Below are 26,013 nucleotides of genomic sequence, written 5' to 3' on the forward strand. Positions count from 1 at the left end.
CTCATTCATCCTTGTAATTTCCTGAAAAAAAAAGAGAATTAATTTTTTTCATAGGGAATGTGGCTGAATCAGGGCAGAAATATTTTTTTCCCCAGAAATTGAAATAGGAAGTTAGGTCTTCAAAAACCAGTGTATATCATTGAATAAGAATTCTCACCATTTTCTGCCTGCCTCCCCTCCACACCCCCATTTTTATATGTGAAAGACTTGTTGATCCCTCACCACCGCATTAAGGTTTATATTTATGAGCAAATAATATTTTATAAGATCTTTATTATAAGTTGCCTCTTCAGTGTATGTATTATGTCATAAAATTTATTAGATACAAGATCAGATTTCTGATTTTTTAAGAGTGTCATAAAAAAATAAAACTTCTGTGGTGAAAAAAGAAAGGCAGTAACAGTAGTAAGATCTGAAGCTTCTTTCCGCACTTTCCTCTTCCTTAATTAACTTAAAATTGCACTGGACTATCCTCAAGTAATGTGTATAAGTGGCATTTAATAGATAGAAATTATTAAGAAACTTTCAGCTGTCCTCTGGGAATATGCCTTAGTGCTTCTGTGTTCTTAAGGCTGCCAAAAATATCCCCAGTAATTCTCAAACTCTTTGGCAGATGAAGGCAGAAAGACTGGTTTTACAACAATCAGGATCAGATGGTGGCAGATCTATCATACACTTTTCTATATTAAGAAATATGTACACTGGGAAATAAGCCGTGATCATACGTTCCTTCTCTTTCCATCAATTTGTTGCTAGCAAGTCGCTGTTAGCATTAGCGTCTGTGAAAAATGGAAGACAGTAAGAGTTCAAATCAGTCGTGCTCTACGTGCTTTTTATTTCAAGAGTTCTTAGTGTGGTTTCACTGCTGTCTCAGGGAAAAAAAATCAGTTTTCTCTTTCACCTAATATTGAGAAACTGTCAGACACACTTTGATACTTCCCTGGCTTGAAACAGAGGTGACCACAAAGAAAAATACACCTTTTCTGCTAGGTCTTTGTGTTTTCCAGTGAGAGATGAGTTTATACTGTTGGCAAGAGAGACTGCCTTTGTTCTGCTAAGATGTATCACTCTAGCTGTGGATGAGTATCAGGAAACAAAAGCATTTAGTTTTCTATCCCAACCAAGTGATCTTATGAGAAACTACAGCTAACACCACAAAGCATTTCTGCTGCATTTGCAAGAACTACTTTGACTCTTTTTGTATCTGCCTTTTTTTCTTTTGAGGACTTCCTACACTTTGCTTCATCATTTTTGTTTTCCTAAGGGTTTTGTTCTTAGGAATTACTTTTACATTTTTCTTGTAGTTATCTTCAAGCAGTTTCCCAGTCCACCAGGACTTGTAGAGTTGCTTCTGCATAAGCTTCAAGTAAGCCTGATACATGCCTGTAAAATTGTAATTCCATTCATGCTGAAAATGCAAAACCTTCTCTTGTTAGGGTGTGCACTCAGTCTTGCTAATGGTTGCTACCATCACAGTGATTTGAGTCATCTCCTGTTTGAGGATGCAGTTTCACCAGCTAAAATGGACAGTAGTATCTGCATCCGGTCTTAAATCAGGACAACCCTTATTTTCCTTCATTGTCTTGAGTTGGACTCTGAGTCCAGTCAGACATCCTCTAGTCAATGATAAATTAATTGGCTCAGATCTGAAAACTCTGTCTGAGGAGTCATACTAGTCTCAGTTCCTTTAGGTAGTTTGTTCCACAGCTGTAATTCAAAGCTTGACTTCTGGCCTATCTGTCTTTTTTATTGGTTTACATGCAAAATAATAAAAGGATTCAAAAGTTCCATTTCCTTTAGTTGGAGCTTTGAAATATAAGCTATAATTACTTTCCTCTGTTTTAAAGAACTCAGTTCTGGATTCAGGAAACAGGGATGCTGCGAGAGCCCAGAAGGTTGATGGTTTGTTATAATTATTCAGGAGTCTGTTGATGGGAATGCCTGCCATGGTGTTCCCTGCATCTGGCCTGTGTCAGGCTGAGAGGGAAGCTCCATTCGTTTTTTTTTCTGGGTTTTTTTTTTTTTTTTTTCCCCTCCCTTCTGATCCAGAGGATAGCTGCAGGAGGATACCTCCCTGGCTCCCAGCCAGACCCTGGAGTGCTGCTGCTTTCCTCTCGGTTCCCCACGCGGTTTGTGCCTTCGCTCTGCCATCTCCTTAGCAACTCGGAGCACACCAGCAGCACACAACCACACAGCCCCCAGGAGCTGCAGCTCTGTTTGTAGGCAGCCAAGCCTGGGCGAAAATCTCCAGAATGCTCTGGTAACGCCTCTACAGGCACAAAAAACTTACAGGTCCTGCTAAAGGATCTGCCTTGTTGCTGTATCTAAAAGTCCTGCCCTTTCCAGGATGCTCAACCTTTGCAGTAAAACACACTCACTCTGATACATAGCGAGGATTTGCTGTTTACATAGCTGCTTATTAACATTTCAGGAATCATGTTCCCTGTAACCCAGGTTAGGAAGTGAAATGCAGGTGCAAGAACAACAGCCTGGGGTAATATCATGTTGTAACAGACAAAGTCTCAAGGATGATGCCATGTCTATGATGTTTTCTTTTTTTTTTTTTTTTATTTCAGGGATATGGCTTAGTGAAATCTTAGAAAACAGGAGAGGAAAATATTTTTTCTGAGCTTTGTGGTTGGGTTTGTTTTTTTTTTAAATTATGTTTCTTCAGGCTGAATTCTACATCAAAACCAAGATTTAATCACTGGTTATATTGCTTACTGTTGTTCTGTGAAGGTTTATTGATTCAAGCATTTCCCTTAGTCATGTGGCTGAGAAATGAAGTAAAAAATGTGTGGTGGGGCTAAGAACAACTCCAAGCATTAAACAAATAAATTATAATCAATTAAAATGGGTTAGTTGATGACCTTGAGTAGGACACCTGTTTTCATGAACTTTCCATGTATACTGAGCTGAAACTGTGACACACCCCTGAAGGAATTTAGTATTTATTGGGAGATAATACCTTTTGAGTGAAATCTGATGAGCTTTTTGGAGATCCTGAAGTTACTATATATCTGGTTGTATGGCAAATTTGTACTTTTTTATCTGGGCAAAATCATAATAAAGATTTCCACGGGGAGTTTTTTCTTTTCTTTAATTCTTGTATCTGGACCTCATATAACAGTATAGGAGAATTTCGTGTCCTGATCCTAGGGCATCCCTCCCAGATTTCCCTCATAACCTGCATTCCCTGCAAAGGACTGCTAATGGGAATAGCCTTGGAGGAAATGTCACTCCACTTTTGAAATACTCTTTGATGTCTCAAAGTCATTACTGGAATTGTTCTCTTGGACACCATGGTGAGAAGATAATGCCTGTCTTTGACTGGAGTAGCAAGGAAAGTCCAAAGCAACATTTCACCTACTCCAGTTGGTAGGAATATAGGAATTACGTGCTTTTGTGTGTGCTTCTACATGCAAGGATAACATGGTGAGGTGATGATGCGCGCTGTATAGGCAGGCTGATTGACAGCCCAGCTGGTGCAGATCAGTAATTGGAAATTCATTGCACATAAATCTTCTAATGCTTACCGTGAGACATGGGAAGGAGAATATCTGAGCTCTAAAGGAGTTAACTCTTTCAGGGCCATCTCTGAAGATGTTCAGCTTTCCAACTAGCAAGACTGTTCAAGTATTTCTCTTTAAATCCTTCATTTCTTGTTGTAGCAAGAAGAGTGCTGGTGGAAGAAAAAGCCACCACCATGTGCTTCAGTTTATAGCATTTAGGTGCACAGCCTTAAATATTTAATATTTATTTCTCTTACAAGTGCAGATTCAGATTGTCTTGGAAAAATCATCTTTGTATTTGGTCGTGAACACATTTTTGCCTCTACAAAATGCATCTTGCACATGTTGCCTGCCAATTTCATGTCTGATTTACCTGATTTGTGTCTCCACATTGGTGGGCTTATTGTATGTTTGTCCATGTGCCAGCAGACTCTGCAACTGTATTTTAAGAGGTCTGTTCATGTCTAAATATTTATATTCTTTTCCATGAGGCTGAGACTGATTGTATGTGCTAGCAACTTCATCCCTGCCCCCCCTTATTCCCCCAGTCCAAGTGTGTGGTTTTGGTACGTTTTCCTTCTCACTTGATTTCAACACTCTGGTGATTTCCACAATACAGTTCTGAATGTATAATTGGTTTCTGGTGACCACATTTTTTCTCATTTATTTTGGACTGCCTCTTCTGTTACACACATATTTGTCTCTTCATTAATGTCAATGTGAATTACAGATGAGAGGCTAAGTGTGGATAAATTAGTAACTACACGAAACGGAAGGCGGCATTTAACTTTGTGAATTATTTGTGTGGGCACAGGACAGCTAATGAATACCTGAGGATCTGAACAAAACAGGCAGTGCCAGCATGCAGGGCTCCACTGTCAACACAGTTCACAGCATGGTGGCTGTGGAAGATGGGCTCTATGGGGGGCAGTGCAACTCTGCTGGGTTTTAAGGCCCACTCTTCTGGCAAGTGCTATGGGTAGGTGGAAGTGCTGGTTGTGGTTTTTGAGCCAAAAGTTGTGCTTGCCTCTAAGGAACAGTTGTCTGTGTACAGTAAATAGAAGACTGAATATTTTGGATCTCAGTCCGTAATGTATTGAGACTTCTCTTGACCCTTAAAATGGTGTAAAAGAGTCATACGGTGTTTCTTGCTGTAAAAATACAGTGCTTGGATGAAAGCCTTCCTTCAAGATGGGCCATGTTCTGTGCTTCACTGCCTGTGGTAACACTTTATTCATTTATGTCGGGAGAAAACCTTTTGTCTTCAGCTGAACAACTTCTGCTTTGCTTGCGATGCCCTGCAGAAACATTACAAGAGGTTTCCTTAAAGGGAAGCACTTGGCTATTTTCTGAGCTCGCTTTCAAAGTACTCTGAATTAATTATAAATGAGTAAAGCTGTCTGGCTCTTGATTACACAATTGCCTATCCTGGATTCCCTCTAATGAAATGTAAGCTGGTCCAATTGCAGTAAAACGGGAGGTGCCTTCTCTCCCTCCTTGTCTTATGATCTGAACTATTCTCAGATCTACTGTTCTGATTGTTTTTTTAGGCTGCAATTCTGCCAGCCTTACATTTCCTTCCCTCTCTCCTTGCTACCTGATTTTTATTAGTCTTTTCTTTCGGCTGCACTTAGGCCCATTCCCTGTTATAATTTCCATTGAAAGTAGTTAACATGCAGTGATACAGTGGCTTTTTGCACTGAACTAGCACAATGCATTTTATTTATTTAAAGGATTCTAAGTGCCTATAGTGTCTAAGTGTTTGACAAACACATAAAAATACACAGAAGTCAAGCACTTAGCTGCCCCAAGAGGATGGGTTTCCCTCTGTGTCTGCCAGGAACATCCATAAACCCTATTATTCATGTACCACGTAGCTTAGTAACAATTAAACTGAAGTCTTTGCTTTCTATGTGGTGATCTATGTGGTGAACCTTGACCTGTTGTCTCCATCGTTTGCCACAACCTGAACCTTGAAGAATATGCTATATTTTATCCCATTTATCTTCTTCTGCCCTCATTTTTTTATATTGCTGGATATTATGGGCTGCAGTTCTGACTTTTGTTACATTTTCACTTGGTTTACCAACGTCAGATGGGGTGGGAGATTGCTCAGTGCAAGTGACATGGATGTCCTTTACTCTGACATTTTTATTCTGTGTAAAATATCAGAAGTTAAGGAACTGTGAAGTCTTGGACTGTATAACAGTGTATAAGGTAAAGACCCCAGCCTGAATTTTGGAGTGGAGGTTATTGAGCCAAATTGAATCACAGCACACTTGGTGGAGATGGTGCTTCTCTGTCTTCTTCTCATTGAATCTCTTGGCCTGGATGTCTAGCACTGCTCTTGACCTTTCTGCTTGTTGAGGAAGGATGAGTTCAAAATGAGTTAGGAAAGTGGCAACCAGGGTGATGTAAATTTATTCACCCCTGCTCCTCTCCCCTCTTCCTTGTGCTGGTTTAGGGAGTTGAAGATTGGATGAATCTGTGAATTTTTTTCTCAATACTGTAGAATCTAAGGAAAATGGATTCTTCTGGGCTTTGTTTTTTCATCTTTGCTGGAGAAAGTAAACCATGAGATCAGAGGTCTTCCTGAGTCTGGCTGAAGTTTGCCTTGAAAAGTAGACTGTACCTGCTGAGTTACCATCCTCCCTGCCTTTGGGATTTGAAGCCCATGTTGAAGAATCCCATTTAGTCCCACAATTACCAGAGGGCTGATACATACCAGACTGTACCAGACTGTACCAGACTTGGAGTCACGTACATTGAAACTTAAGTTGAAAGGGTAGACCTGAACATTTATTATTTTATCTTTTTACTGGGATGTTCTCTCTTCTACCAATCCGCCCAGGTTAGACCATCCCAGCTGCCTTTTTCTTACAGGGTGCCACATTTTTTCATCTGCTCCCTTTGCCAGGACCTCTAGCCCTGAAGCTGCTTCAGGACTTCAGGGCTAATTCCTACAACTGGTGCTTGGGTTTGATAAAGGCATCAGCCCTGAGAGTTTTAACCTTTAGCAACCATAGCAACCAGCTTTGTATCCTTTGAAGAAGCAGTCCTGAGCACAAGTCATTTTAAAGACCCATGCACTTTGCTTCAGAAGATCTCCCCAAAATGGATGGAAATTGTGACTTGATGACATTTAGGAAATAGGGCAGAACTTGTAGAACATTTGTTCTGAGAATGACAGAAACTGTCGAAATTGTAAGACAATGCAACCTCTCTTAATAATGGGCACCTCAGTCTGGCTGTGCTGGAAACCTGTTAGAAATAGATGGTTTTTCAGAGTGATATCTCTATTTTCCCTTTCTTCCTCCCTAAATGGTAACTAAGACCTATATAGGCAAAACATAGAATATGAGGCATTTCTGGGGGGAGGGCGGGTAGAGGAAGAGAGGAAAGGAGTGGGGAATAGCTTTGGAGAGCAAAGCATTACTAAACCAGTGGAGACCCATCAGAGGACAAAGTTGTCTTTTTACTTATTAATCTGGAACTAACATGCTTGAGCTCCAGCTTGAGCTTCAAATGGGAGGGTGAGCTCAGTAGTCTACCCATCCTGGTGTGCCTGAGATCCCCCACAAGTTGTACTTTCCAGAATCTTCCCAGGAGACTTTCAGAGGAGGTGTGCAGATAAAACAAGGAGTGGTTTTGACTACTCTGGTGCAACGCATATCCTGAAAATATGCTGATGAAGGTTTTGACTGCTTGACCAAGTGACAGGGTGATGGTGGTGGGATGTGCCAACACACTTTGAGTTCTCTTGTGCTGGCTTGCAAAAGGTGCTTAGAAAAGTTGCTGCTAAAATAAAACTGGAGAAGGAGTAGAGGATGCAAGCTTGCAGTGAGCGGGAGACAGATATCCTAGGCATTTGCGATCTCTTGCCAAATTTATCCATCTCTTTTCCCACATTCTCTCTCCATTTCTGAGGAATGATGCTTAGCAGTTACTTTCTGTCTTCGAAGGTAATAGATGTGAGCATCTGTGATGTGGCAGAGTTTTTAATTTGAACTGTTATTAGCATGTGTTGTAGATATATATTCAAGCAAAGTGACACTTAAAATATATTCCGTGTTGTATGCCAATATCCTATAGAAAGGCCTGATGTATCAGTAACCAAAATTAGCAATGGAGCCATACTATCATATAATCTTCTCAGTGAAATCACAGACCACTACATAGCAATTTTCCTAGGTACTTGTAATGCTCTTATGCATACTTATTTTCCCTTCCCACTATCCCATGTAGTTGCTTCTTCAGTAGACTTTGGCTGGTATGTCCTAACCGTGACTGCAGGCTCTTTTGGCTCTGTTAAGATACAAGTCTCTCTCTGCTTTTGAGCCAGCTCTGTCCCTAAGCTGCCAAGCTAGAGCAGTGGGGGAAGGCTTCCTTTCTGCAGAGAAGAAACCAAGGCGTGGTAACTCAGTCTGAATTGGGAGAAGTGATTGGAGGTGGTGTACAAAAAAACTGCTTGAGAAGAGCTCAGTCCTGTGTTCATAATCAGAGTGAGCATGGAATAGAGATAGGGATGAGATATACATCATGGAACCCTAAATGCCCGGTAGGATTGACTGCATCAAGTTGGCAACAGCATCAGCCCGGGCTGACTCAGTGGGGCAGGCAGATGCCTCAGGAGCTGTACTGCACTACCTGTAGCTGCCTTAGGACCAACCAAGCACTTACAGTTGAATAGTATGAATTTCTTCCAATGTTATTTTTAATTTTGTTTTCATTTCATCTCATTCTAGAAGGAGCTCCATCTTCCCCAGTAAATTACAGATCTTTCTAATGCCACAGTCAGAAGCATGAGAAATGTGTCAGCTACTTTAACCAAGCTTGCCTGAGTGATTGTGTCTGCCATGAAGCCACAGTAACAGATGCTTTATCGTGGTATGGTCAGTGGTCATAGCTGCTTGGACCCTGATTAGATTTATGTGGTCTGTGCTGATACTTGTAGCTTCACTTTTGTGAACAGCAATGCGGTTAAGTCTTGTTTAAAATCAGGTTAGGTTTGCTTCTCTTGTGCTGCAGTCAGATTTGGGGTACAGTGTCCTTTACCACACTGCTCATGCAGAGTGAGAGCATCTCTGGTGGGAATGGTAAGAAATAACTATTGTTTTCTAAGTTTGTGTTCTATCATAGTTTGTAGGACCTTTCTCAGGAGGGTATGTTTTGCAGACCCACTGAATAAGGACTTCAAAAATGTGAAAATTAGAACCAGTCAAGATTGTTTGGTCACTTGAAATAAAGTGCCTTTAGAGAGTTTGTTACCATCATGATGATGTCAACAAGAGTTCCCAATTCCCAGTTCACCAAAGCATGATTGATTTGGCATTGAGTATAGCGAGCCCCTCATGTCTAGTTGGGATTATGAACACCTTTTCAAGAGCTGGGGCATGGGAGGGATGCTGTGGGCACTGCAGCTTCATTCGGAATTGTTGGACCTCCGTGGTGGATGCCGTCAGGAGGTAATCACCCAGCCCCACAGACTGGCAGCTGCACATTACTGAAACCCAATTTTCAAATAGGAAATTGGCCTTTTATCTTTGGTACTTGCTACATAATGGTGCAGAGCATTAGTCAGCTGAACCTCACCATGGTTTACTGCCTGGTTGTAAATTGTAATTGGCTGACTAACCTTCTCTGATGTTAAGTGCCTTAAAAGGTTGGTTTTCCTTTGTTTTAGTTTAGGTTTAGTTTCTGGCTTTATGTGTTCTCTCTGTTTATTCTGATACTAAAATGTAATTAGAAATTAAAAAGAACAAAGCAAACCTTCAACCCTACTGATGTACATTAACATGAATCATCATCTCTTGAAAGTGTGTTTAATCCAGAGCTCTGCAACCTGATATACATCCCCTTCATTTGGTAAATATTTAAAATATCTGCAGACATTTTTTCACATTCTTGAGCAAAGACCACATTGCCACGTGTTCAGCCTTGTTTCTGTTTTTGAGTATTGATGTTATGAAGCTGAGGTGTGTTAAATGTTTTCTCTCATTTTGTAATTTCTAGTATCTATTGTACTATAATGAAAACAGATACAAAGAAAGAGAGAAAAGCCTACCAATTTATTTCCCTTTTAATAATCAAAATGAGTATATTAGAACGAAAGTGTAAGCAACTTTAAATAGTGCCAAAGGCTGTAGTCTTTGAGAACAGTTGAATTGAGAGGTTTATATAATGAACAGAGTTGATGATGCCTGTAATAAAGTGGATTAGCTGTTAGAAATTCTGTTACACCATTTATCTTTTATCTTCCATGCTTGCAATTTCAGTCATATGTGCTTGGGGGTACCCAGATAGATTGTGGTTGTCCAGAAAAGAGGGCACATTTTGGTTGTCCAAAATACTGGCACTTCCCAGTGTAGTTTCCAAAGGAGACGAGAAAAATTTTCATAGCTTTTCCTCTGTATCACATAGTATTGCCCCCTTAGCAATCATTAGTTCCTGCCCTCAGGTAGTAATACTGACTTCTTTCTTTTTTGGTAGCAACTCTTTTTCTTTGATGCATCTTTCCATCTTGGACTTCTGCTAAGTACTCCTTACAGCTTACATGGAGTTGCCTTTCAAGTGAATAAAGCGAATTCTGAGCACAGTTCTTCTTCCAAATAATTTTAGGCTAAATATGTCCTGTTCTGTGGATTCTGTTTGTGTGATTATCAGGGCCTTTGTCTGATGGTGGCAGCAGTGGTGGCTGTGTGTGGGGTGATGCTGATCTGCAAGGACTGTTCCTGTCAGGTGGGGTGTGCAGAGGCTGTCCGGGGCGAACAAGGCAGCACAGGCAGCTCACCAAGATCTCTGTGCATGGCAGATTCTTTTTAGAAGCCTCTTTCCTGGGTCAGGACCGCGGCACATCCATCTTTCCCTGCCTTCAGCAACAGAAGGGCCTGTTTTGTTGACAGCCAGGGACTGGGGCCTTCATGGTGGTGTTCAAGATTTTTTACTTTAAGAGGACATTGGCCAATAACTTGGACTGATCCTGGTGTACTGGCTTATTTTAAGAAATGCTCTCTATCCCTTTTTTTTCACACAGAAGAGGTATCCATTCACTGAATTCCCCACTGGCTTGAAATGTCCTACCAAACAGGGACTGTAATTCTTACTGTCGAACAATCTTTAAATTAATTTCTAGTAAAATAGTGTGGCTTTTTATTTGCAATAAAACTTGATAGAATACACATGCAGAATTTTTAAGGAGCGCAGGTGTTCCTCTAATATCATGAATAGTGCTTTGATTCAGACTTGAGTAGTCTAGAATGGTGTTGGTATTTTTTTAAGGAACAAAGCTTTACATAAAAATATATCAAATTCAGTTGATTGCGTTTGAAAGAAGAACATTCTTTGCAAGTAAGGGACTTGAAAAGTCTGGAATCAGTTTCCTGCTATTCTCCAACACATTTTGTATCTCCTTGGGGAGGCAATTTAGGCTTTCAGTTATCAAATCATCATCTCCAAAACTGGGATAATAAAGACATTCTTAGAGCCTGGGAGTCTTGAGATGACAGACCAACTGATAGATCATTTATGGGTTCGAAGAGCCCTTATGTGCCCCTGTGTGGCTGTAAACCTCAACCTATCCCAAAATGCAGCTACCCACTGGGTCTCCATAGCCTGTGTAGATTCAGTGCATTATATCCTTACTAAAGTGGTGTTTGGGTTTTTTTGTGTAAGCAATTTGATTGCCAGGAAGAGTGTATGTATATGTTCATTCACTCTGATGTTGTCCCAAAGCAAATGCAAAGTGATTTGATCCCCTTGCTGAGAGAGGTGTTGTGTACAAGGTTTAGGCTACTTTCAGGGGCACTTTAGCCAATTAACATTGCCCCCTAATTCAGGGTAGGGGACTGAAAGAGAAATGTAATTTTGCCAACTCTAACTATCAGGTTGGTATTACCAGTGATCTCTGTATCACATTTCAAATCCAGTTTGCCATGCTGTGGTGCTGGATCACTAACAACTGTGAAGCATGATGATCTACATAAATTCTTGTGATTTCCAGTGAAGGTTTTTTATATCCCTGTCTTTCAAATTGTCGCCGGGTGTTGTCCTGCTTAGTGCCTGCTAATCGGGGTGCTTCTTCCCTGATCCTGCTTCTTCCTTTGCTCAAAAAAACCATGTCAGCTAAAGGATTCCTGTGAAGTGCAGCATCTTCACAACAAATACAGGTGCAAGTACATGAGCCTGAAATTACTGTAGCTCAAGAAACATGCCTTCATGTCTGTAAGCAGTATAGCTACATTCTTTTGGATCTTCCCATGTAAATAAACCTTTGATTTGTGATATTTCTTGGGATAGTTAACAACTCCTTGAGATTTCTGCATGCCCCACGTTTAACTATAAAGGATGTTACTTGGCATAGTAGAGAATTTGTAACATGGTGTGATACTTGGACCTACTCTTATAGTCACTAACAGAAATTTGTCCTGCTGCTGGGCTTTTCCCCTCGGTTAGCTAGAGGGAGAATCATAACCTTAACAGTATTTAATTGGAGGCCTTTTGAGTTAATTAATTTAACTCTTCACTGCCTTTGATCGCATGGTTTTATGAGTATTTTTAATTGATCTTATTTGTATGGAAATGTAATCTAACATTAATTTAACAAGATGGATTCAAATCAGTGGTCAACCCAGCTGCTCAGTCAAGGATATTGCACCGTGATATTTTTTGTGTTTAATTTGAAGATTATGGCCACCCCAGAAACAAAAAAGGAAAAGCAGCTACTGGTGCTGAAATCCTGTAATTGTAGGCAGTTTCACTGATGGATACTCTCAGCTTGGAATTGTACTGGCCACAGCAAATAAATATGGCTTTATTTCCTTTCCACTGAGTTTTACAAATACAAATAGAAATATGGAAAGGGAAAGGGGACTACTTAACCTGTGAATTTCAGTCCAGTTGGATTTAAGCAAACTACCCATTTATTCTTAGATAAATGGCTTGCAGGCAGACTCTATCAGTTGTGGACTGTATTGTATTAATTTGCAACTGCAAGAGTTAATGCTAGTAATTGCTTTTTCTCTATAGAAAGAGCCTGTAGTAGGTTGTTTTTATATAGCAATCTGTGATTGATAGATCAGGGAAAACAGGACCAAAGAAGGTTACTGCCTCCCAACAACTTTCCTCTTCAAATGAAGATAATTTGCAATTTGTAGGATGCCTTGCCACACGTGCTACAGGAATGAAGCAGTAAACACACTAGGCTGCATTCCCTTAAAGCAGTGAACCTCTTACTGCCTTTCTTTCACCAAACCAAACAAGTCGTGTTGTTGGGAGTCCATTGAAAACAAGTGTGCTGGCGAAACAGTCCCCAGACCCCTTCAGCAAACTTCCTGTACGGTCAGGCAGCGGACCTGATGAAAGAGCCTGTTTGTGAACCTTTGGATTCCTTCCATTGATTTGTAAATCCACTTTATTAAAGTACTGCCGAAGCTAGTGAAATGAGCAGCCGAGGGCTCCCATCAAGTTCCTAACAAATATCTGATGCAGCTTGGATCACTGGTACTGGCACATGCTTTTGAAATTGTTTTTTTTCTGCTGCGTTGGATCGTTTCGAGACTGGGGGTGTAGAGACGTAGGAGGAAAAATGCGGTCTCCATCAGCCACACATTATATGGCTGCTTTATTTTTCAGTGCTGCTAAAAGTCCTCTTATTTAATATCGATCATACCAAGGAGCCAACAAAGTACAGTGTTAATTGGGTCCACTGGAATTCTTGTCCCCTGGGAGAGAGAGCTTCCTAGGCAGGGAGGGCGGAGGGAAGGAGGGAGGGAGAGGAGGAGGGAGGCAGGCAGGGAGGAGGGGACCCACTGTGCGCAGCATAAAATGTAAGTGCACTAGACATCAAGGCTTCTGCTTGCATCGCTGGGAAGCAGTCGCGGCTGTTCCTACCCGCCCCCCTTTCAGAAATTAGCCAACTATTTTTGTTCTTCTTTTTTTTTTTTTTTTTTTTTTTTTTTTAAGTCTGGTAGTTGTTCTTGAATTAGCAGCTCCTTTCTTTTATTTTTCTTTGCTTTTTCTTCCCCCCCCACCATTCGTGGAGGGCTTTTTTTTATTTGAATTGTTTTCCTCTCCTTTCTGCAAAGCTGCAAAAGCTCTGCTTTGAAAACTACTGCCCCAGAGTGCAGTTGCTTAGCTGTCCTGTCAGCATTGTTCTAATGCTCATTCCATATGTATGTCACATAGGAGCAGTACCCTCCTCCTCTCCCTTCCCCCCAACCATGCATTTGATTTTTTTCCCCTAAAGACCGATTTTTTTTTTTATTTTTCCAAAGGAGCTTGCAAACAGGGAAATTCAAACTGAATGTCTCTGTGGTGTGGTTACTTATATAGCCAAGACCACATTTCTCTTAGAAAAAGTGTTTGCTCTGTTCCTTCTTTTCCCTACTCTCTCTTTTTCTTTCCTATAAGCACAAAGGCTTTAAAAACTAAGATCTATAGTTCCTTTTGCCTTTTTTTTTTTTTTTTTTTTTTTTTGCGTTACCGTGACAGCATGTATCTCTGTTGCTGAAGAATGAAGCAGGCAGGCTGGAGGTTTTTTATGTTCAGTGCTTTTGGGACCACTAAAAAGAAGTCTGCAGAGAAATACGTACAGCAGCTGTGCCAACTGAGTTTCTCATGACTGTTATCTGTCACTTATTCTGACTAAAAGGTAAGGAGTTCTTTAGTATTTTTGTTAAAGTCTTTGTGCATTGTTTTTGTGGTGTCATTTGACATGTGCAACTCCGTGGCTCAGGAGGGAGGTGGGTTGTGAAGATTTTTGTGTTAAGGTATTATAGGTCACCCAAGCAAAGCTTTTTGCATCCAGAGGAGAAAAAAAAAAAAAGATCTTGTTTCTTGGAATTGTTTCCCTTTTCATCTCAAATGGTTTCTCCAGCTTAGCTTGCTACTGATTGAGACATAAAGCTGGGGCATTATCACTGCTGCTTATCTTTTTCTGGTGATCTTTCTCTGCCTGGGGAGCACACGTACCCAGTTGGTGTGTGTGTGTGTGCACAGATGTGGGCTAAGGCATAGCCCTGGTGCATGGCAAATACTTGGCAACATGCACATTCTCCTCTCTAAGTGTAACTAAATGTCTTCAAGCACCCTTCTCAAGGTAAGAATGCCTTAGTTCAGCACACTGCAGCTTATGCCTGTTTAAAATTATTACTTGGATTACAGTGCATACTGTGGAAAGTTATTAGTTTCCACAGAGACCAGTTTAATTGGGGGGTATGTGTGCAGTGGTTCTGTTTTGTGCTTTCCATACACTGCTTGTGGGGGAGTATGAAATGTTATTTTCTTCTTAATTCTTGGGAAGGGTGAAGTTTACACTGTCTGTTAGGCATAGCAAATGAAGTTATAGCTGAAATCGATTAAAGCTGTGGAGAAGCATAGCCTTACAAGGCTCTACAACTTAGCCTGAGAAGTCAGAAGATACTTTATTAAAATATTTTTTTTGCTCTGCATTGTAATATGCAGAATTGTAAGCAGGAAGGCATCTTCAGCAAGAATAATTAGCAGTGAATGATGCCTGGACCGGATCGTTATGTCATTTATGTGTTAGAAACCTGTTTAATCCACAACCTTGGTGAGCGCTGCTTTTTTTTCTGCGTGTGTGCTGGATACATCTTTCAACAACCTTTTAGTTCAAGAGGGCATTGTTTCATAAAATGTGTTAGTGTGTTTCTGCTTTGCAGGCAGGCAGTAGTGCCCTCTGTAACTGTCCCCTTTAGCTGTGACACAGCCCATTATTTGGCATTTTGGAAAGGGCTGATTTTAGGGCTTGCTTTGCTTTCTTTCAATTATTTGTGTTCTTACTTTTGAGCTGTTAGTTCTCTGCATGGAAAATGTATCTTAAGTGTGCTCATTTCTCATGCTTTGCAATTATAAGTGGCTGAGACAGTTGAGTAACCTGATTTAGTGGTGTCGCTTTACCAGGAATGTTGCATTGGTTATTTGAATAACCAGGAATGCCACCAAATATGTAATTACTTTGAAAACAGTCTAAAAATACAAAGTGTGAAGGAAGAGAGAAAAGTCCTGTCTGCAGGCATTCATTTCTTTCTCTGCTGTGGCTGTTATAAATGTTATTTCAAAATCAGGTATTTCCTAACACATGCTTTGTGACTCTTATTTTCCCATTATTGTTGCATTATATCAGCATTGAGAAAACAGTCATTTAGATAACAGGTTTTCATTGATATCCTTTTTTTAACATAGAAAGCAGTATAAGAAGCAGTAATAAGTTAAATTGGCATCTGCTAATTATGCTGAATACAGATTGTGAGCTCTTCAAGTCGTCCCTTGCCTTAATGCTGTTAGCATATTTTAGCACTGGCAACCAAAGGAAAGATACTGGAATGTTCCTACTTGGGTTTTTTTTTGGAAAAAAAAATATGACTTGTGAAGAAGTGTGAAGTTAATGTTTCTGTGCTGGTTATGAACAGAACATCACACACAGTTTGGTAGCACTTGGAAGAATTGTGATCCCTGAGAAACTGACCTGCTTGATGATCACTAGAATTATATTTGACCCTTGGAGACAAAACCATTGTTGTCTGATATAAAACTTAGTCTTAGGGCAGGAAAAGTTTGAGAGTTTTGTTGTCACCAAATAGATGATTCTTTTGGATGCCTAAGAGAGACAATTAAAACTATAACTGGACTTAGCTGTGGTTCTTCATGCTAACCAAGTTAGGCAGTTAGGCTCACCTCCTCCCAAAACTGGAAGTCTTGGGCTTCCGTGGAAGCAGGAGAGCTGCGCTTCTTCCCAGATGTGCTCAGCTGCGCTCTGTGCGTTGTCCCTGTGCAGCCGTGCTGCTGTCCGGCCGTGGCACGGAGCGCAGGCGGCGGTGGCAGTGCCGGTCCGGGACGCGGCTCCGCGCCGCCCGTGGCCGCGGGCAGCGGGACCGGCAGCGGCGGCGGGGTCAGCCGCTAGAGGGGAGGCGAGAGCCGCTGATCCCGGTGCCTGGCACCGCCGGGGAACGCCGGGAGCCTCTTGTCCACGGGTGGGTGTGCGCCGAGCGCACAGCCGGACACAGCCGGCATCCCCTGGGTGCCGCAAGCATCCAGTCCGGTAGTGTGGGCTGATCGGGGTGCTCTTCTCAAGGAGCGTCCCGCTGCTGTGGTGGGTGGTGTCCTGAGACAGGTTTAGACGGAGCAGAAACGTGTCCACGTTTCGTCTGCGCTGGAGTTTCTGCCTGTGGACCTGCCTCTGTGCACAGCCTCCCTCTTGCCGGGCTCCAGCCAGCAGAAGAAGAGACTGAGGGGAGAGCTCATTGTGGTCTTCAGCATCCTCGTGAGAGGAAGCAGAGGCACAGGTGGTGATGATCTCTCCTCTCTGGTGACCAGTGACAGGATGCGAGGGAATGGAATGAAGCTGTGTTGGGCAGAGTTTAGGTTGGTTATCAGGAAAAGGTTCTTCACTCAGGGGGTGGTTGGACACTGGAACAGGCTCCCCAGGGACATGGTCACAGCACTGAGCCTGACAGAGTTCAAGGAGCATTTGGACAGCACTCTCAGGAATGTAGTCATACTCTTGGGGGGGCTCTCCTGTGCAGAGCCAGGAGTTGAACTTCAGTGATCCCTCTGGGTCCCTTCCAACTCAGGATATCCTATGATTTTTACCAGTAATGATGATTTGGTACATAGATTTACCATAAGTTTATTCTTCTTTAGAGAACTTGTAGGCACACAGTTTGTGGTAATTGGGAGTGGGGCTGTGGCCGAGCCTCATCCCCAATGGGCTGCAGCTGTGCAGGACAGGTGAGCAGCATTGGAGGCAATGAGACCTGGAGTGCCCGGGTGCACTGAGCCTCATCCCAATGGGCTGCAGCTGTGCAGGGCAGGTGAGCAGCATTAGAGGCAATGAGACCTGGAGTGCACTGACCAATGGCAAAGGGAACAGAGGGCACACAGGTGCAATGCATGAACAATCAGGGGTATAAAAGGCTGGCTGAAGAACAGGAAGGGCAGACGCTTGCAGCCTTCTGATGAGTTGTTGTGTTACTCTCTGTGGGTTGAAGCGTTCTGATATTGTGGTGATACTTTGTGCGTGGCAGCCCTCTTGACTGTGCTGTGGCATATGCTGCGATGAGAACTGGTATCTTGAACTTCAAGGATTGCTCTGTGTGATGAAGATCGGCACAGTGGGAAGTGTTCTGTGTGGGGAGGTGCAGGGCTGAATGGAGATAGGAGAGCTCCCAACCAGTGAGTCCTCCAAGACAAGGTGAGGTTGCTTAGGGATGGATGGGCAGTGCAGGACCTGCATGCTTTGGATGTTGGTGTATTATGGCAGTGCTGTAAATCTTGTCTTCATATGAGCCTAATTTTGCTAAAAGTGGTGTCAGAGTCTTTTTAATAAGACATTATGATTTTGGCTTCAGTTCTGGGTTTTCTTACTCTCTTATGTGCATGTGCAAAATGCAAAGCATATTTAATGAGGGAGTACTTCAAATGCTTCCAAATTAATTAAAAACAGTTCCACATCTGGAATAAATCCAGTACCTTTTATGGATGGCTTCAACTTCACGGTTTTTCCCTCTTGTGAGAAACCTTGTGACTATTCCTGTGTGGATGCTTGTGAAAGCTGGAGTAGCAGAATCCAGGCTTATTTTACAAAGGAGAGGGAACTGGAACCCACAGAGATCAATAGAATCTTGGCCTTTATTCCGGCAGACTTTGGATAAGACCTAATGATATTGTATGATTATATGATAGGCCTGTGCATGGTAAGGTTTTCTCAGGGTACCTTGTCTTGAAGGTAACTTCAAATCTTAATTAAAATATATTGTTTCTTGTGGTTCAACTGCTGTTTAAATTCACCCAGGTTTTAGAGGGGCTTGAATTAGGCACCACAAACAAAAAATAGTGTTTTTATAATAAGCATTTTTTATTTTCTTCTGCCTTCTCTTTCCCCAGAAATAAAATAAAAAAAAAAAAAGAAATTTTTCTCTGTGAGAATGTTTTGATTTAAACTGACACAACTAAGTGACCTAAAGATAGGCTTATTGCATAAATAAAAAATGCAGGGTTGGGTTATTTGAACTGCATTAGCATCAGAATAAGAAATGGCCGGGCAAGTTGGCTGAGGTGCCCATGCAGAACTGGGGAGGGTTGTTCTTTGGAGAGCTTCAGAGCTGGGAATTCTTTTCTGAGCCATAAATAAATAAATCTTTGTCCTGAACAGTTAATGAATGCAGGAGTCTGGGCAACTTTAAGCTGTTTGGCATATTTAAGAAACCCAAATGGTGCTTTTGTTAGTATCGTTGATTTCAATTTTCCCCCTAATATTTCCATTTTAAGGTTTTTGTTGTGTTGATTTTTCTTTTACTTGCCTTATTTATGCTGAAAGATGCTGTTGATAATGTTTTTACCAGCACTTTTCTGTAACTTTCGTAGAAGTTCTGTTGTATGTTGCACCAAAATACTGTCCCTGAAACTTTTGATTTTTGAGCTTCGGAAGAAGATTGCAGAATTTTGTGCTTTGAGTACCTTGTCTTCGGAGTTGTCCTCTGGCTGCTTGTGCTGGATCTACTGGGGATGCCCAGAAAATTATCTTACATGGATCCTACTGTGATTGCATATACAGCTTTTCCAGGGGAACTCAGGGTGTTTTGTAGACCAAAACTAATTAAACCTCATGACATTCATGGCAGACAGATAAGCATAAACCACAATAAGTAAACTAAAACAGGAAGAGGTGAAGAACTCAAGTTTCCCATGGTAGTGAACAGTGCTGTTCCTACTGAACCAAGTTATAGATGCCATGTACCTCTGAAAATGAGGATGTTGTTGACTTGGCTGGGAGAACTACCCTTTTGGCAGTGGATTTTGTGAAGGTATTTACAGTTTTGGTTCCAGCACCTGCCCATTAAAGATTGAATTAATTCAAATCGCCGTAGCATTTCCTTGCTGCTGAGCTCTTTGTGAGTGTGCATAAGCAGTATCATTTTGGGAAGTTACTGAAATGTCCTCATGTTCTTCCAGACTTTTTTTTTTAACTCAAGTTTTCTGAATTAAGCAGCCTTGATTGGAATTGTAACTTTTTGCATTAAGTAGAAAGTGCCTGACAAAGGTGAGCCAGCTCTCACAGCACTGACAGGTTGTGACCCTTACTGGGTTCTGACTTCATTGATGTAGTGTTTCTTGGTATTCCACCTTTGATGTGGCTTTTAAAAGAGGTTTGATACTCTTGGAGTTGCTGCTGTCGTGGCTGTTGGTCATAGGCAAAATAAAAATACAATGCTGTTGAAGTGGATGAGCTGACCATACAGTAAAATGGAATGGGAATGAGAAAGTTCACTCACTTAAATGCTTTGAGTGCACAGCTACTTCAAGTACAAGAGTACAGGGCAATGCCTTTAGAAAATAAAGGGTTTCTCCAGTCTGTTAATCAGATAATTATGGTGCTATAAGCCAGATTTTTAGGTTTACTGTTACAATGCAGAAATTCCCATTAGGACATGCTGTACAACTGGGATATAGTGATAGAGAGTATGACCCTAACTTGTACAGCCTTTTAAGGAAGCATTTTAGGCATAGGAGCTAGTTAAAAGGTTAATTGGGCGAGATCTTTTTTGTGGTATATGAAAGTGAGCTTCGGAGCTTGAGAAGAGAAAGCAGCAGACAAAGCAGTGAGGAGATATTCCAGAGATGAAGCTGTTCAGGGTGGAAAAATGAGGATCAACCCTACACAATCTGGAAGAGGGGAACTGTAAAAAAGGCAACAGAATAAGATGTGAAAGTTCTTTAAACGATTGTCGTGGTTTGAGAGGAAATGAGTTTTTGGGAGGTGGTGGTGGTCAAACCAATAGGTGCTCAGATGTGGATATTGACACCTGGTTTGACCATTGAGGATATGGATACGCCTCTGAGAACACAGGGGTTAAAAGCGAAGAACTCCCAGGGGAACTTTCTTCTTGGTTCCGGTGGATGGAGGAGTCAGACCTCCCCTGCCCAGCTGCGGGCTGGGCGGGGGAGGGGAAAGCCATGCGGCCAAGGGAGGTAGGCCGGAGCCTTGGGCAGAGACGGGAGGCGATGGTTTAGACAAGAGTGAGTTCCCCACAGAGATGGAAGGGTGGAAGAACTCAGAAAGGTGGCGGGCAGCCCCCCCCTCCTCGGGAGAGAGCGGGAAAGAGAGAGGTGCCAGTGCTATCTTGAACTTGATAAGCACCGGCCTGGCCGAGGAAGAGAAGGGGGGGCTGACAAGGGAAGAGTGCCCGGCGAGCTAGTGTGGGAGTTCGGAATGAGCAGAGACTGTGATTTTAACCCTTCTGTGGGACAATGGAAACCTTATAAATGCTGATCCTCCGGGAGTCGAGGGAAAAAGAGACGGATAAGAGGAAATGTGCAAGTGTGATGAGAGCTGTGCAAGTGAAGAAGTACTGAGAGATGTTGAGAAATCCTAAGTGGAGGAGATGATGGAGTGGCTTTTGGCTGGACTTTTCTTGTATAGCCATGGACAGAACCTTTTCCTGTAATACAGAGACTGCATTTTAGGGGGAGGTGGTGCCAAAGGAGCTATGTGAGTGGATACGACAGGTGATGAGTGATGGTGAGACCCCTCGGCCCCAGGGGGTGAAATATTGGGGGGGACTGGTGTCCCGAAAAGAGGTGAGAGACTGTCGTTCTCTTCTGGAACTGGGCAAGGCATCCTTGAAAGGGGAAACCCTAAAAGCAGCTCTGGTCCATGTTCAGTGGTGAGAGCACTGAACATGGAGAGAAGAAGTCACGAAGGCGATGGCTGAGTGACGGGGAAACACAGCTGGATTTGGCTGTGTGTTTTTCCAGGGGAAACCTGTGGCACAAGGAGGGCTCCTTCTCTCCTTGATGAAATGAGAAGTGATTGTCGGAAGGGTGGAGATGGATTGAGTTGATTATCTGAAGGGTGATGGACTGGGAAGAGATCTAAGGTTTTGTGTCATTCTGTGGAAATTGAGTGGGGGGAGGAGAAATGTTTAAAAGGTTTCCATTCTGCTCTGTGTGTTAATTTTATTGTAGTTATGTGATAATAAAGTTTTTTTCTTGTTTACAAGTGGAGGCCTGCTTTGCTCTGTCTCTGATCACATCTCACAGCGGACACCAGGGGAAGATGGGTTTTCATGGGGGCACTGGCATTGGGCCAACGTCAAACCTTGACAACGATATAAGACCCAACCCCCCCCCCAAAAAAAAAAGAAAAGGAAACAGAAACAAACCAACCAGTGTGAATGGAAAGAGCAAGACAGACAAGTTGTCTTTAGATTTCACAGAGGTGAAGAGGGTTACACTGGGAAAGGAGTAAAGTGTGGGAAAACAGAAGAGACAAGGCCTTAAAGAGGAGGGAGCATGAAGGTACTGGTGGAACGTCTTTTACCAAATCAGCATCCCTGAAAGCATCTAGGATAGCGACAGAGTTCTGTTGCTGTGTGTGTTGTTGGTCAGTTATGGAAAAAAATGAGCCAAAAAGGAATGTAAAGGTCACACTGAAAGACTGCGAGGGCATCTGGAGAAGCTGGGATGTTGAGATATGTGCTCCTATAAACTGTCACACGTACTGGAAGAGAGGAATACCAAAGTTCATCCTTAGCATGACAAAGTGGTTGAACCCACTGAAACTGCTTTATATTCGGTGGTTGGTTGGAGGAATAAGCTGCTGCAGAAATCAGGAGAATAAATGAATGCTTGCTGAAATTGAGCTGAGGATCCAGGGGTTTGGCATGATGCTCTAAGTGCTTACACCAAAAAGCAGGAGTTAATTTTGCATTGGCTTCCTTACTGTAGCCTGCCTTCCTCCGAAATATCCCAAAGCATGAGCTGTTGATATTGAGCATAAGTATTAATTTTTGAATTAATTTTAATAATGTGGGAATGAGTCAATATGCAGTAGTGCTTGGTGCCAATGAAGTGGATTTCAGACCAATGGGGTCCGGAGAAGAATGCAGTTTCAGTATTTCTCCTATTGCACTTTTCAGTTTGCTGAGAACCTGAGGCAAAGGACAGCATCTCTGCTTCATTTATTGCTGGCTATGCAGTTTAATTAGTGCCCATCATTACTGAGCAACTCCCATGAAGGTGAATACAGGCTTAGGGAAATCTTCAGCTCTGCAGAGGAACTCTGTAACTAGATGCTAAGAAGAGGCTGTTCATACATGGGAAACAAAAGGGCCCTTTTTGTAAAAGTAGCTTGTTAGCTTTTTGTTTTTAAGCTGTAGCATGTCTAAGTGATCAGGGTGTCACACACTAATAAACTGGCCAGTTCCTCCAGAATAGACATTCTTGGTGGTGATTTAGAAGGTGCATTTATACAGTAGTCTCCAACTTCATTACTACGCTGTTTCCTTGGTTACTGAACATTTTGCATATAATTATGAGAGGGACGTTAACAATGCTTCATGGTTCTAATGGTTTTATTAAAAGTTTTTCATATTACTTGGTTAGTGATTCTCTTTTTCCTTTAATATTCTATACTGGAGAGGAAGAACAAAAGGAAGTGATTCTTGTCAGCTAATTTGCACAAATTCTTTTGAGCCAAGAACAGGTTTTATTTTTTAGAGTGTGGAAATCCTGCATGCTATTTCTGGAATTATGTTGCTGAATGGGTTGTAAATAGGGGTTAGAGCGCTACTATTCATTGTAACATGGAATTCACACTGTTTGGGAACAATTTTACAATAGTAAAGAAAAAGCTGTTTGAATGCTGGGCAATAAACAAAACTTGTTATGGGTGTGAAAGCATTTAAATACTTCATGTGTCTATTTAAGGCTTGGGTATTTTGATAGTGTTCAGTATGTTTCTCAAAGGTACTTTCTGCTCTTTACACACCATCTTGGTTGCCTCAACTCCGGCTGTTGTTTAACAAACAGTTTGAGCTGCCGTGGACATGGAAAGGATCCTGCCTGCCCCAGGCACCCATTCCTATCTCCCTCCCTTCCTTTTGTTCACAGGCATATTTGCAATAGGGCAGCTCAGTCCCCACTGAGAATAAAATCAACAGAAAACAAATAAACAGAACGCAAACTAAACCAAAACAACAATAACAAAGAAAAAACCAATGCCAAAACCACATGTACACACACAAGCAACAAAAAATAAAAACGGAAAAAGAAACAACAGGAAAAAGCAGGGGCATTGAGCCTGGGACAGCTGCTTTGGTGGCCACGGTGGCTTATCCTGCTGTAAAGTGATCACCAAGCTGTGGCATGAAAGGATTATGCCTGAATATAATTAGATTTAGTTGTGCAGAGTGTCTGCAACTCTTGCAAAGAAGTTGGAAGGAGCCTCCAGGCTGTGGTGCTCACCTGGCGATGCACCGTCTGTCATGGCCCTTCACTGATGCTGCATGCAGCACGAAGCTCTGTGTCTGTTACCTCCATGGTTTTTGCACATTTCATTGTTCCACTGGCTGCAGAGGATGCTTTCATATGCACTTGAGGAACATCTGCTTAGGAGCAGTGTTTTTGCATGTCAAAAAAAGAATTAATACTTTCATGTTCTTCAAGACCCATTAGACCTTGGGATATTCCCTAGAAACACAGCAGCAAGGGTTTAAACTCTGAAATGTGTGTAACTGTCACAGGCTGTGTTAGCTACATGAGGTATGAGGGCAGCTGGGCATGATGAAATGGGCTGTACGAGTGTGTGTGTACACCCTCAGTTAAACTAGAAGTGTGCTCTCTTAATGGAAGCTGGTTTCAAGTTCAAAACGTTGTGTGTTTTTTATTGTTGAAAGAACTGCTTTATATTCCTACTGATGCTTTTTCTTCAGAGAAACCATATCTTGTGTAGTTTCATTTAATAAAATAAAAGCATTTTTACAAAAGCCAGAGAATACAAAATTTAATAAAGTGGCATTTGAAGATAAATTCTAGGGATGCATATGAGAAGTTTTTTAACAGTATACTCAGTTTTATTGAAGTCCTCACAGCAGCTTTCGTATGCCAAAAGCTGTTGGCAGTCTTTTCCCATCGAAGTGGTACAGAAAAATATTATATGCAGATATTTTGTCCTTACCCATAATAGTTTCACAAGTGAGGCATGCTGCATTTTTTCCCCTTAGTTTTGGATCTATAAGTTTGCTTTGTAAGCTTATGCACTGCTATTTCATGTAACTTTTTTTTCCCCCCTGCATAGTTCCATCTTAAAAACTCAGAGGAAACTGGTTAAATTATTCCCAGTGATGTTGATCTTTGACCTGATGCTCTCCGAAGCAACTTATTTTGGTTTTTTACCTTTCTGGAGGTTTGCAGGGGTCAGGTTGAAATGGCAGCTGAATTTCAGTCAGTGCATGGTGGAGCCTGAGGAAGAGCTATTTGCAAGTAGTGCCTTGTTATGTGGAATTTCATTTTAAACTGAGGTTTCAAATTCAGGAGCAGCAAGCCTCACTGGGCATGAGTTAAGAGTTGGTATTTAGGCTAGAGTCCTTTTTTATTTCATCTGAGAAGTTTTCCCCTTCTCTTGTCAGAAGAAAAAGGGTAAGAGAATGGTGAATACGTGGCCTGAGCTTGCTTCTGTGGGATGCTGTAAGAGGGAACATCCATGTACCTTTGCCTAGCACAGCTCCTGGGAGCTGCACACCATCACAGCACCTTTGGGATGAGTCAGGAGTGATGGAGCAGCATGGCATAGCCATGCCTGGGTTTTGAGAGAACGGGTGGGATGGTATGGGGGTGCTATAACTGATTACTCCCCTCTGGTGGACAAACACAAGGTGTAGAGCCAGTGACTGGCTGTGTTTTCGGAACATGTGTCAGTAGGTTGGGGATATGGGATCTGCCCCATTTATTGGCAAGCGTGAGGTTGGATGTTCAGCGTGTGATGTGGTCACTTCACTAGCAATTTCTCTGCTTGTCAAAGGGTCTAAGGATGGGGTGGCTTTATTAGGAAGATTTATCCACAGGGACTTCGTGTGGCAGGCCGGGAGCAGCAGGCAGGGAGCAGTCAGACCAAAGAGTCTGACAGCAAACTGATACACTGGAAGGAGACATGATGAATGCATGGTCAGGGGGACTGGGCCTTGTAGCCATGATATTTTATGAAAATCCTTTTGTCAGGATTTTCTTCTCCTGAGAAGCTGAGAGGGCCTCAGGAACAAATGTAAACAAATTGCTGTCTGCTGCTGTGGAATGCAACAGGTGCTTCCTTGATTGGTTGATGTGAGGTGTTTCTACTTAATAACCAATCAAGGATGCAACTGGTTCAGACTCTCTGGTCAGTCACAAGCTTCTGTTATACATTCCCTTTCTATTCCTGTCTTGCCTTCTGATGCATTTTTCTCTCTGTTCTTTTAGTATAGTTTTAGTGTGGCATTTTTATTATAATATATATCATAATATAATAAACCAGCCTTCTGAAACATGGAGTCAAGATTTCTCCGTCTCTTACCTTGTCCTGGCTGCCCTGAAGACCACAGGGCCTGACCCTGCCTTGCGTGTTTAGGTGATTTACTCCAGCCAGTGTTTGATGTGCACGCCCAGGATTTGGGAGCACAGGCTTTGCAACTTGGCCTTTGGCTGCATGTGATCCTTAGTCCAGGAGAAC

At 42.1% G+C, this 26,013-nt stretch overlaps 1 protein-coding gene across 12 annotated transcripts in view; it reads left to right on the top strand.

Moving 5' to 3' along the window:
* Window positions 1-26,013, top strand: part of FAT3 (FAT atypical cadherin 3) — a 399,575-nt gene that overhangs the window by 50,799 nt on the left and 322,763 nt on the right. For 2 of the 12 annotated variants that reach the window (XM_038142935.1, XM_038143014.1), the window contains exon 2: window positions 14,001-14,160. The exons of the other annotated variants lie outside the window; for them this stretch is intronic. The gene's annotated coding sequence lies outside the window, so the exon portion shown is untranslated. The remainder of the gene's footprint in view (window positions 1-14,000; window positions 14,161-26,013) is intronic. 12 annotated transcript variants of the gene reach the window in all.

The sequence above is a fragment of the Motacilla alba genome, chromosome 1 (genome assembly GCF_015832195.1).
Source record: "Motacilla alba alba isolate MOTALB_02 chromosome 1, Motacilla_alba_V1.0_pri, whole genome shotgun sequence".
Classification (NCBI taxonomy): Eukaryota; Metazoa; Chordata; class Aves; order Passeriformes; family Motacillidae; genus Motacilla; species Motacilla alba.